The 12268-nt window shown below is 48.0% G+C and overlaps 1 protein-coding gene across 1 annotated transcript in view; it reads right to left on the bottom strand.

The window, feature by feature from the left end:
• NCOR2 (nuclear receptor corepressor 2) overlaps positions 1-12268 on the bottom strand; it is a 258103-nt gene that overhangs the window by 219016 nt on the left and 26819 nt on the right. The window lies entirely within an intron of this gene.

The raw sequence follows: 12268 nt of genomic DNA on the forward strand, positions 1-12268 counted from the left end.
AACAGAACTATGAGCCATCCTCTTCCCCTGCTTCTACTGAAGGTGATGGATGCATCCGTTTGGGAAGCTGAGCAGCAGCAGCACACAAAAAGGATTTTTAACACCCTCATAGCCTACAACCAAGACAAAAAATGAGTCACTAACAAAGATCAAGTCCTCGTTAGACCTGAAATATGGACAGATCATACAGAACAGCCTTTCTGAGTAGTCTGTAGTAAAGCTACACAGCAGCAAAAGAACCCAAAGAGCCTAAGGCAGTCCCAGGCATGATGTGCAGGCTCAATAGAAGTGCTCATGCTTTAAAAAAAAATAAAATAGTGAACCCCATAAATAAGAGATGCTGCTCAGCACAAAGCCTCTGCAGAGGCTGAAGACCCTCAGCACTGCACAGCATGCCCCAGGCTGTTGGTAGGATGATGGTTTACTGGGTGTGAGCACAGCTTAATAGACCGGCCTCAAGGTGTATAGTTTGTCTGTGTTTGCAGAGCCTTGATGCAAGGCAGGCACCACAGCAAGGACAGTCTGTGCTCTTGGATCAATCTGTACTCAAATCACCCACCAGCAACTTGGATGCTAGTGATAACCTGAAGGTCAAGACACTTCTCAGGAAAATACTTTCTTAAAAGCAGTAATCCTGGCCACTCTAGGGGTCTTCATCAGTTTTAAATATCTCATGGTATCAGTTGAGGTCCACCACTGCCACAAGACCAGAAATCATAGAATCCCAGGTTGGAAGGGACCTCAAGGATCACCTGGTCCAGCCTTTCTTGTCAAAAGCATGGTCTAGACAAGATGGCCTAGGATCCTGCCCATCTGAATCTTGAAGGTGCCCACTGTCAGGGAACCCACCATTTCTCTGGGGAGATGATTCCAATGGCTGATGGTTCTCATGGTCAAAATTTTTCCTCCAATCCAAATAGAATCTTCCCAGAACTAACCTGTAGCCAATACCCCTTGTCTTGTACTCCTTGTAAAAAGAAGTCTCCATCTCCTTTGTAGCCACCCTTGAAATACTGGAACACAGGGATAAGGTCTCTAAGCCACCTTTTCTCAAGGCTTAACAAAACCAATTATGTCAGCCTGTCCTCTTATGGCAGGCCTCCAGTCCTTTGATCATCTTTGTGGCCCTTCTCCAGCCTGTCCACATCATTTCTGTGTATCAGGGATCAGAACTGAACACAGCATTCCAAGAACAAGAAGAGGAGGCACTGACTGAACATCTACCAGTAACTGCAACACTAATTCAAACACCAGTAAAGGCAAAAGTTGGTTTGCATGATAATCAGAACCACTAAAGGGAGACTGAGGGCTGGAAGAACAGAGCATGGTTATTTTAGGACCATTTGATTTGCACACTTAAGGTCAATAGCTCCTAGAACAGAACCTGAGGAACAGCAGCATGCTACCAATACACAAAACTTGACTTTATGATATCCACAGCACCAAAACAACCCAGCAAGCGTTTACCTACAGGCACAGCCAAGCTCTGCCCCACACTGGTGCTATATGCTCCTCACAGCAGTGATGGTGTCCAGCAGCAGAACCCAGCACAGCCAAACCCAGAAGAGGTCACCAAAGGGAGGAAGTTCTGGAGAAAATGCAGAGCATTGTTGGGAAAGCACAAGGAATGTGGCACAAAGGTAACTGCTTCAGCCTAGGGCTGCCAGATGAGAGCAGGATCGATACTCCACTGTGCTGCTTAGCCTGTTTATTAAGGCAGGAAGTAGAAAGAGGAGAGGGGGGAAAAAAAAGTGTATTTGAGTTGCCAGAGGATCCACCTTCACCCCAATCTGAGTCAGCCAGAGAGGAGTTCCTGCCCAGCAACACCATCCCCGCCAAATGATTTCAGCCTTGCAGTTCACTTAACCACAGAATACAAAGAGCCAGTAACCCAGCAATCGATAATGGAATAAACTATAGGTCAGTGACCAGGGGAAAACACACCATTTAAAATGATTCCAATATTGACACGCACAGGAAACGGGGCTGTGCTCTCAGTTATTTATTTATTTTAACCAGCCTATGTGCTCAGAAGCAGCTCCCAGCCAGCTGCTGTAATTACAAGATTAGATCCTCAAAGTCCATGGGTGAACAGCACAATGCCAGCAGATACCTCCAGCCCTGACAGCAGGCTGCTGGCAAGCAGGGCTGAGCGCCCACGGCCCCGGCACGGCCAGGGGTACCTGGGTGAGCAGCACAGCTCTGCCAAGCCGCTTTGGAAAGTCTGGCCTGGAGCCAAAAGGGAGAGCACAAACTCACTCACAACACTGAGCCAGCAGCCCAGACAGGCTCATTTATAGCTCCATTTCCTCTCAAGGCTGCTTTTCCCCAGGAAAACGCTGCAATGACAATTTGCACCTTCAGATTAAAGACTGCTTACAGCTCTCTAGCAACTGAAAACACCCAGAAGAGCTCCTTTCCCCTCCCGAGTCCAAGGAGTATTTCCTCCATCATACACATGAGCAATGTGAGGATAAAGTGACACCAGCTATGGCACAGGCACCAAGCAGAGAACATTTCCACTGAAGTTCATGCAGCACCACCAAACAACCTTATTTCCTTAAAATGAAGCAGGACAACACAAACTCAGACAAGCAGTGAGTGTTAATTCTGATGGGGCCGAGGGGTTTACCACATAAAGCATGAGTGCACCATGAGGGCCAAGCAGAGCTCCCAGTCTTTAAGACCATAGAATTGTTTCTGTTGAAAAAAGCCTAAGACCATTGAGTCTAGCCATTGAACTCACAACACCATGGATATTAAACAAGAACAGCGAGTCCATGGTTGACCTAGCACCATATGACTGTGTCCCAAAGTGCCATGTCTATACTGGTTTTCAGCACATTTGGGAGTGGTGACTCCACCACCTGCCCTGGGCAGCCTGTTCCAATGCCTGACCACTCTTTTTTTCTAATCACCAATCTAAACCTCCCCTGGCACAACAAGAGGCCATTTCCTCTTATTCTATTACTTGATACTAGGGGGAGGCGACCAACCCCCACCTTGCTCCAGCTTCCTTTCAGAGAGCAAGGAGGTCTCCCCTGATCATTCTACAGACTGAATGACCCCAGTTCCTTCAGCCACTCCTCAAAAAAAGTGTTGTTCTTCAGACCCTTCCCCAGCTTCCTTGTCCTCCTCTTGATACACGCCAGTACCTCAATGGCCTTATTCTTCTGAGGGTTCCAAAAATAAACCCAGTATTCAAGATCAGCAGAAGCAATCTTGAACACGATGCTTACACTCCAGCATGCAATTCAAGTTAAAATTTCGCAGGTTCAGACAGCAAGGTCTCAGTTCCAGTTCATCCTATTTGCAGAGCTGGCTGCTGCAATCCTCTGGCCAACCTCCCCAGGCTGAACACGATCCAGAGCCCTCCTCATCCATGCTGGCACCTGTCACAGCCATCGCTCCATGCACGTTAACCAACCTGCCCACACTGATGCAGGCCGTGCCAGGAGGATGGCACCAAAGCACCATTTTGCAGTGGCAGCAAAGGGAATGCAAAGCCAAATCAACTCCTTTTCTAGGAGAGCACCAAGGAAATGATGCTGCTCCTGATATTCCTTTTCCACCAAACATACATGCTTGCCAGAGGGAAAATCCTTCAAGGTTGAATTTTCCAGAGGTCACTTCCAACCCCTGCCGTTCTGTGAGGCTGTGAATTCAGTGCTCAGTAAAAAGACCACTGGCTCTGTTTCTTCTCCTGCAGAAGTGAAAGATGGCAGTGAAGACTGGCCAGGGCAATCTTCTGTGCTCCACCAAAGGGCAAGCAACTGACACAAAGGGCTGCAATGAAGTTTGGCTTCCCACACAGCCACTCTTTGGCATTCTCACCACTGCTGACCATCCCATTGTGATTCCCACCAGCAGGAGAAGCACCTGCCCAATAACAACCAGGCTCCTGTTACTGACTTGCTGAACATGTGCCACCCCACATGAGGGGACAAGCTCTGGCTGCCTGCTGGCAGCCCACCTAGGGCTCAGCAGCCCAGACCCCAGCCTGGCAGCTCCCAGGACCTCATTGCTTCCCCCACAAGCAGGATGAGAAAGCATGGCCTTCACTCAGTGTCTGTCCCTGCCTCTCATTTGCTTGGGAAATAACCAGCAGGTACATAACACCCAGCCAGAAATTTGCTTACCAACATGGAAAAAAATTCTTTCAGCTTTTTTTCTTTACTTCATTTTTAATTTCAGTGACTAACAAAGCCTTAATCCAGGCTCAATAAAGCACTGTGGAGTCTGGCTCAGCTCACTCTGGCTACAAGCAAGTCAATAGCTTTCTTACATCTCTCTGCTCTGTTTGGAAGGGAAAAGGGGCCACTTCTTTCCCTGCCAAGACATCTGCACAAGGCATCTATGTGCTGTGAGCCAGGACCCCTCACAGGGAGAGCTGAAAAGAGATGAAAGAGTGCTTTGGCACAGCAGAGCTGTCTCCTCTCACCCTCATCTCTGCTGGCACTGCCAGAGTGTTTCATGTGGGAAAGTTTTCAACCCCAGCCTGGCCTCCCAACCATCACTGGTTCTGCACTGGTTAGTTATTCACAGGGGGGTGAGGTGGAAGGATAGGAGGAACTGTGGCTCAGAACAGAAGTTCATACAATATAGGTAGGACTGCATAGGTCTCCTGTTCTGCCCAGACAGCTGCTGACAGAACTGCTTTTTTTGCACATCTGTGAGCTGAAAAATACAAGGCTCAAAGGCACTGAGGAGGAAGAATACAGGAAAGCCAGCCCTGCCTTGGTGCAAGTCAGTCCCTCTCCACCTCCCTACCAGAACAGGTTCCAAAAATCAGGAGAGATGAGGACAACATGACCAAATCCCATGCACCAAAATATTAATTCCAGAAGCACCTCAAGCAGATCAGCAACTGTAAACCTCCCTCCCCTCCAGCACACACCAGGAACACAGCAGCATCTCAGCCTCCAAGCTCATCCCTAGGCAGAAGCATACCAGAGGCCAGGTTAGAGGAGGGCTGCTGCAGGGCAGGGACATGACTGCCATAGGCAGAGCCATCCCCACAGCAGAGAGGATAATTGCCAAGCCCCTGGTCCACAGCAAACTGCCACAGGCATCACACACCTCCCCTGTGGCCCAGGTGCCACACAGCATAGCTTTGAAGACAGACAGCTAGGTACAAACCACAATTTTAACTGCTAGCTGTCTTGCCCAAGGAAAGCCTCTGAAAGGTGGCGAGTGGGCAGGTGTGGGTTAGCACTGCTTCACTTTTAGCCCTAGTGAGCTGAAGCCTCCCTGAAGGTCATGGGTGCTGCAGCTCTTCACAAAAAGCAAGACATCCCAAAAGGCATCTGTGCAAATATCTCTGGGCTAGGGTGCAAGGATGAGCCTGGACCAGCCTTTCACTTCCAGGTGGTCAGGGAAAAGCCAGCTCTATGCAGCATGCCGAGTCCTCCAGAAGGAAGCTGACCAAAGACAGTCACCAGCCACCCGGGCAATAAATCACAAAGCCCCCAAGTTTAAACTGTGAGCTGACACAAACCCATATTCCAACCATTAACAGAGCTGTGTCAACTAAATTAGACTCTGCCTTGTTATCCATCATATTTACAGAACATGTGGATGCTTTCTAAAGAGCAGATGCTTTTCAAGTTTAATAATTCCACCGTTTAGAATTGAGCAGTGAAAGACCCTACACACAAAGCGAGAAGTACAATGCACAACAGCAGCCCTTTTGGTGATTTTCAACTTTTCCTCCTGTAAACTACCAAGAATGTCAGAAATTTCTGCTTCTGACAAAATGACAGACAAAGAGGATGTTTAATAGATCAAAAGCTTTTGGGGAAGCAAAACCAAAACCAGGATGACCCTCAAACATATTCTGGTGGGACAACTTCAGAAAAACCACATGAATAAGTAATGCAGGCTTCCCTTGCAACAACAACAGCAAAAGCTTCAATGGATGACATCATCAGGACTTGAGCTCTGCTGCAGATCAAATGCCATACAGCAGGAAACAGCTGACACCCAGCTCAGCCCAATTACATACGGTGCCCTTTCCATAAGGGGCCTCCTCTTCACTGCAAGCAAGCTCTCATCTTCAGCTCTGCTCTCTGTGCTGGCAGCCAGCCCCTCCTGCCCCTTGAAGGCAAAAGGCATGGCTGGTGTTTGTGCACTCTGCCATCCAGCCTGAAGGAGCACAGAGCTGGCAGGTCTCAGGGTGACTAACCGACACTCTCTGCAAGGCTGTTCAGCAACACCAGCGCAAGATGGAAAACTACCTATGATGGGCTGAAAACTCCCCCCCAACATTAAATTGCCAGCCCAGCCCAGCTGGAAGCAAATGAAGCTGTATTTACAAACAAAACTACAATCTCCAATGAAATGCAATGAATATGTACAAAATACACAGTATTTACAACTTATAAACAGCACAAGAACCCCCCCGGCCAAAAACACAGGAGCACTGCTAATAGCTTCCCACACCCTGACCCCCTCCTTACTCCCCTGGACACAAAGGGACAAGTGAAAGAGCAGAAAGTTGGTAGAACTTAGCCAAAACAATGCAGCCAAGGTCAGCAGAAGCCAGCACAGCACAAAGTATCTCCCAGAGCAAGGAAGCAAAAAAGAGAGATTGTTTGCCAAACTAATTGTTATGGTAGATGTATGTCCAGTGGATTGTTTAGAACTTATCACCATTTTCCTTTTTACACCCAGTGGTGATTTATTCACATTCTACCACTTTCTGTTCCAGATCTGTGGAAAATTTTAAAGGTACAGCCTGAAATGACCACACCACCAAATGCCCTACAGCTTATCCTGGCTCTGGTAACATCTGCCTGGAACAGGTCACCTAAGGTCTCCAAAAAAACCTCAACTTCTTCATCTGCAAAAAGGAAAAAACACAGTGAACAAAACTTTGCCACTGCAGGAGCTAAATGGAGAATACCTGTAGAAAAGGCTTTCCAAGTGTGACCTGCACACTCTGTACTCACTGTTCTCAAGGCTCAGACAACGAATTGTTCAGAGCTTGATCTGTTTGCCTTCTGCTTTGCAAACAGTACAGCCTGCTGTGAGCACTCAGTGCACAGTGTTTTCTACACACCCATTTCATCATCTCACTCACTTATACCATGCCTAGTTCTTTTATATTTACTTACACATAACCATGTATGTTTGGCATCTACTGCATGATCACTACAGAGAGATTACTGTAGGGGACAAATTAATTACCTATGCAAAGCAGGCTAAGAATAGTCAGCAACACACTGTACCACTGAAAGGCTAGACAAAGCCTCAAACAGAACTTCCCTCATGTGGAGGATTACAGGCTCTACCCACAAAGGACTCAAGTGTCTTGCCTTATCTTTATTTCATTTAAAAGGAAACAGACCTTCCTGAAAACCCGATAGAAACACGTCTTTCCAGAACAAACGCCAACACATTCATGCACTTAGCAGCAGGCTTGAGAGGAGGCAAAGACAATTTTCCTTCTGTTGCCTAGAAGTTCCAAAATGCTCTTAGCTACAGACCATCGTTAGTTCGTGAAGTACTGGGGCTCACCATGACACAAACCTCCTCCTTCCTTCCAGATCCCCATGTTTATGACTCCACACAAGCATTTCAAAGGCCAGATATGGAGACTACAAACGAAAGAAAAGAAAACTCTACTACTCTTCCTTCCTCTCAGGCCAGCCATGCCCACCCACACTCAGCTCTGGGTAACAGAGCTGTCCTAAAGTAGGGGAACGTTCAAAAGGAAACTCAATTGTGTTAGTGCTTCATCAGATTCCTTTGATACACAAACCTGCACAGCACAATTGTCTGAGCCCAAAGGGCAAGAGCTCAGCCACTGTCTGACCCCCAAGGGAAGCAGAAGGTATCATAAGTGGGTTTGAAATACCTTGTGCTGGCTGAGATGTCTAGCAAGTATATACCAAAAAGCTGCCTTGTCAAGTTCTGGATCAGCAGCATTAACTCCTGGGAGCAGCCAAGTAAGAACTGGACCTGCAGACAGACAAACGTGCCTGAGCCCTTTTCCCCTGCCTCGCCCTCTCCCTTAGCCAGTGTATGTTTGCTTTTGCTTCTAAACTTCACTTCTCTGTGCAAACAGTCTGCTATGAGAGGTATTTGCTCAGTCCACAAGTTTCCTGCATATTTTGTCCAGCTCTAGGGTCTGATAGTCAGGCATTTCCAGCTCGGAGATCTGGGCTACAAAAAACAGTGCCAGCCCAGTGATATATCGCCAGGCACTGGAAGCACAGACACTTCTGCACCCCACTATCTGAAGATCAGAGGATGCTGCAGAGGACTCTGGGGTGTTGGAGCCAAGGGGGAGCTCAGCCCCTTCACCCAGGAACAAAAGCCCCACATCTTTGAAGCCACGTTTTCAAAGTATCAAACGGCTGCAAAGCCAAGGCACAGCCTTCTCAAAGCTCTCCTGGCTGCCTACCCACCACCACAGACTCTGCCCCTGGTCATGCTTTGTAGGCAGGCCAGCTCTGAAACTCAGCCCCTTTCAAGTCAGCTTTTATATAATCTTCTTTATTCTATGTGAGAGCTTTACACCACACCCATCACCACATTCCCTGGATTTACGTGCTCAGTCTGTGGAAACAGTCCTTTTCCCTTTTCCAAGGCCTCTGACACCCATGTTTTCCAAGCCTCTGATGCAGCTCTGCAACACACCAATCCTCAGAGCCTGTAGCACATCTAACACACTGACCAGCTTTGACTTGGAGAAGCACCAAGTACAACTGGTGCTCAGCAGGCTCTGGATGCAACGATAATACAAGGAATGCTCCAGTTCAAGAGAAACCCAAGGGACACAAACAGTTGAGCAGGATTTGGTGGCTGGAGGTTATTAAGTGCATTACAAATGGAACAGAAATTCAGGAAGCAGTTATCTCCAGAAAAGAAAGATTCATTTCCTTATGATGCTTGCAAATCACACCGCTAACTTCAAATCGGAAGAGCTGGTGCTCAGTAGAATGAAATTAAGCATGTTGGATCACACAGGACACCTGAGTGGATAATAGCAGAAAATTAATGAAAGCATATGTGCCTCAGGCAGAGGACTGGAAGACCAGCAAGAGAGCTGTGCTCAACTAACTTCATCATGATAAATGAAACCCACTGAACACGCTGCAAACGCAGAAATGCGGTGATTAGCTGTACACCGGAGGTTCAGCGTCTCCAAAGCTCATTTGTTTTCTCCAAGAGCACTCTCCCAGCCAACATAAGCACACAGATAGCCTCCTTCAGAGACAAAAGGGTACAAGGAAAAACAATCATGAACTTTTTGGAAATCACTGACCTCACACAAGGATTTTATCTCTGGATCACCTCCAAAGAAAGTCTTCCAAACCAGCAAATCAAAGGGGACTGCAGAGATGAAGCAGCCTGCTGCTTAACTCCTGTGCTGAAGATCAGCAGTCTGCTATTTGAGCAAGCTGGTGACCCTCAGGCACTGCAGAGCTTACCTCTCCTCAAGCACAGGTCTTCCCACCTCACCACCACCAGAGTGGGGCTCACAATGGGAAGTACAAGGCACTAACACAGGACACTGGCTAGCCCCCGTTCAGTCAATGCTGAAGGGAACCACACACCTGACCATTCCCACCACCCCTGCCATGCCGCCTTCTCTCCTCCAACGGAGCATCAAGTACTTTGCTTGCACATTTCCAGCAATCTGTTGTTTTCACTGATGCCAATTCCCTCCCTGCAAACTTAAATCCTGGAGTCTCCCTATGACTTGCCTTCACAAGAATGCTAATTAGGTCTTTACTACCCCCAGGCTTTCTGAAAGAAAACAGGCATCTGCCATGTGCACTCCCACTCCAGCACTGTTTTCTCCACTCCAAATCAACAAAACAAACGTGTTACTTGGTCAGTGACACACAGAGGACACAGCCCAGCTTTGTAAAAAACCTGGGAAAGCTGTTGCATCACCCACATTTCAGTCCTAAACACCACAAGGAACACCAGTCCTCCCAAAGGAGACCATGCAACCCCTGATATGTGGCATGCTGGGTCATTACTCCAACGGTGCTGGGTTTCCCCCAAGGAACAGGCTGCTACCATACCTTTGCCCACACATTTTCCAACCTACATCATACCCTTCCCAAGACACCCTGGTATTTTTAGCACAAGATGCATAGAGTGAAAGACAATCTGCTCCCATCAGCTGGTCACACTGATTACACCCACTCAGAACCATCCTTCTCCAGCATGGCCCATGCCCAGGGACACAAAGGCTTTTCCAGTCCAAGAGCCTATGTAAGAATGGCTGACAACCCTCTCTGCAACACCAGCTTGTTCATGCTGGCTTTTTGTTTCTTCCCAATAAGTAAAAGGGGGCATTTGCCAGGGCCAGGCTGCCCCCAGCTCTCTTATTCACACAGACAGCCACAGAGTAACACGAGGAGGGACTGCTGCAAGAGATCCATCTTCTGCACAGCTCTAAGACAACAGAAATGCCCTGCAAATGCCAAGCCCTGCAGAGCTCACCTTCTAGCTCAGTTACAAGAGAATACAGTACTCCCAGCCAGACATACAGAGGAGCAAAACCACCCTTTCACTGAAGAGCCTGTGGCAAACAACCTTTGATGTAAGGACAGGCACCTAAACACACTGACAAAGACAACCAAGCAAGTCAGCCTCAAGAGGAAACCACCACAAGCTTCCAAGCCGGTAAACCAGCTTGATGCTGCTTCTTCTCAGCCTCCCAATTCAGAAGATTGCTCACATCACCACTGCCCACCTGCGACAAGATTGGAAGTTCTCCGTAGCTAATCTGTGTTGTACTTGGCAAACACACAGCTGAAAGATAAGAGAATGCAGTCAGATAATAAGAATGTGGCACAAGTGGCTTTGAGGGCAGCATTTCAGAGCTTGAGAGATTCTTTAAATGCAGCATTTTACAAGCAGGATAAATCCCAGACCATGTGGCGACACAACTGAGCTGCGTGCAGCTGCTGAGCCAGCTATGTCTTTCTAGGGGCAAGACTAGTTCCCCACATAAATGGTCCTTTAAATTTTTTTCATGCCAGCTGCATGAACAGAACTTTTATGGATTCCTACAGCGATGCACAAAGACGTCCTCCAAATTTCCGAGCTGCCCACATGCTAGCTGCCTTCACCAGATAGAGTATGCCCTTAGTGTGAGGTCTGAACTTTCTCCTAGGAAGCTTGTCTCACTGGGGATGTTCTTCTGTCTCCAAGAAGCCAGGATTTCTGGTAAAGTTTGGTTAAACCCAAAGAGACCAGACTCGGCAGCTTCACCTCCCAGAGGCTACCCTAGACTCTGCTGCACCACTGTTCTCCTCAGACCTGCACAGGGTTTCTTTGTCCACACTGCCTCCAAAAAGAGGCACAAAAGAAACTGAGATAAGCATGTAATCAATAGGCCTCACCCTGGCTGCTCTCCTGCTGGCACTGCTATTTTTCAAAGGGAACTTTTCCTTCCTCCCTCCGCTCCTGCACTGTCTCCTCTGGCAGCCAAGCCGACAGCTGCGACCACGCTAAGCCGGATCTGGCAGCCTGCTCTGCAGGGCTGACTGGGCTGTGCTTTGGGACTTGCCAGAGCCAGGACCCCTCCAAGAGCTGTTTTTGCTGGTGTGACCAAGGCTTTTCTGTTGCAGATGGGAAGCTGCCTTGAAGACACCCTCCCACTCCAATGGACCAGATCCAGAAGTATGGCCATAAAAGGAAAGGCTGAGAGAATTGTGTTGTTCAGCCTGGAGAAAAGAGGGCTTAAGAGAGACCTTGTCATGTTCCAATATTTCAAGGGTAGCTACAAAGAAGATGGAGACTTCCTTTTACAAGGAGTCACATGGAAAAGACAAGGGGTATTGTCTACAAGTTACTCCTGGGGAGATTCCAATTGGACACAAGAGGAAAATTTCTGACCATGGAAACAATCGGCCACTGGAATCATCTCCCCAGGGAAGCGGTGGATTCCCCAACATCCAACACTTAAAAATTTGGCTGGACAGAGTGCTGGGTCAGCTTGTATAGATCATGCTTTTGACAGGTGAGGTCAGACCAAATGATCCTTGAGGTCTCTTCCCATCTAGTATGCTATGATTCTATGAAATACTATCCTTGCCGTCCATCTACAGCAGCTCAACCAACCCCAGGGGAGGCTGGGACCTCAGAAACACCACCTCCTGCCGAGATACATAGCTTCAAGGCACAGAACTCATCATTCATGCTCCCCTTACAGTGGCTAGAGCACCAAAACCACCCTGCAATGAATATCCATGGTTATCCCCAAGGAATGGCTCCCCCTCATGCCATGGTCACAAGAGGT

Source organism: Dryobates pubescens, chromosome 25, assembly GCF_014839835.1.
Source record: "Dryobates pubescens isolate bDryPub1 chromosome 25, bDryPub1.pri, whole genome shotgun sequence".
In the NCBI taxonomy this organism is placed as follows: Eukaryota; Metazoa; Chordata; class Aves; order Piciformes; family Picidae; genus Dryobates; species Dryobates pubescens.